Genomic DNA, 1127 nt, shown 5'->3' with positions numbered 1-1127 from the left:
CGACGGTCCGTCGACTGTTCCGTCGACTCAGCCAGTTTCTAACCAAATAATCTTGCTGTTCGAATCGACTAAAAAGGTCGTTACAATAGATACCAATTTACCCATCATTCGTCCCCGAACGATCACGGATAGAAAAACAAGGGAGAAAATGAGTACCTGAGTCTGTAAAAAGATGTGGATATCTTTCTTGCATATCAGCCTCATTCTCCCAAGTGGACTCTTCAACTGGCCGATTCTTCCACTGAACCTTGATGGATGCAATCTCCTTTGATCTCAACTTGCGGACTTCTCTAGCTAGAATAGCAACCGACTCCTCCTCATAAGACAAATTCTCGTCGAGAAGAACTGAATCCCAACGAATAATGTAGTTTCCATCTCCATGGTACTTTTTCAGCATAGACACATGAAATACCGGGTGCACTCCTGAGAGTCCTGGAGGCAACGCCAATTCATAAGCCACCTCCCCCACACGTTTCAAGACTTCAAATGGCCCAATATACCTTGGACTAAGTTTACCTCGCTTACCAAACCGCATCACCCCTTTCATGGGTGAAACCTTCAGCAAGACTTGTTCACCCTCCATAAAATTCAAGTCCCTAACCTTTCGATCTGCATATTCCTTCTGCCTGCTCTGAGCTGCTAGAAGCTTATCCTGAATGAATTTTACCTTATCTAACGATTCCCTCAAAAGATCGGTACCCCAAGGTCTTACCTCAAATGCATCAAACCAACCAATGGGAGACCTACATCTCCTCCCATACAGTGCCTCAAATGGAGCCATATCAATACTTGAGTGATAGCTATTGTTGTATGAAAACTCTGCTAAGGGTAAGAATTTATCCCAATGACCACCAAATTCTATCACACATGCACGAAGCATATCCTCCAACACCTGAATCGTTCGCTCAGACTGACCATCGGTCTGAGGGTGAAATGCAGTACTAAGATCCAGCCTAGTACCTAATTCAGCATGTAATGTTCTCCAAAACTTAGAAGTAAACTGCGTACCTCTATCTGATATGATGGAGAGTGGAACTCCATGCAATCGAACAATTTCCGAGATATAGAGTTTGGCTAACTTCTCTGCATTGTAAGTCATCTTGACCGGGATGAAGTGAGCAGACTTA

This window comes from Solanum pennellii, chromosome 9, assembly GCF_001406875.1.
Source record: "Solanum pennellii chromosome 9, SPENNV200".
Lineage (NCBI taxonomy): Eukaryota > Viridiplantae > Streptophyta > Magnoliopsida > Solanales > Solanaceae > Solanum > Solanum pennellii.
This window is presented reverse-complemented; position numbering follows the sequence as displayed.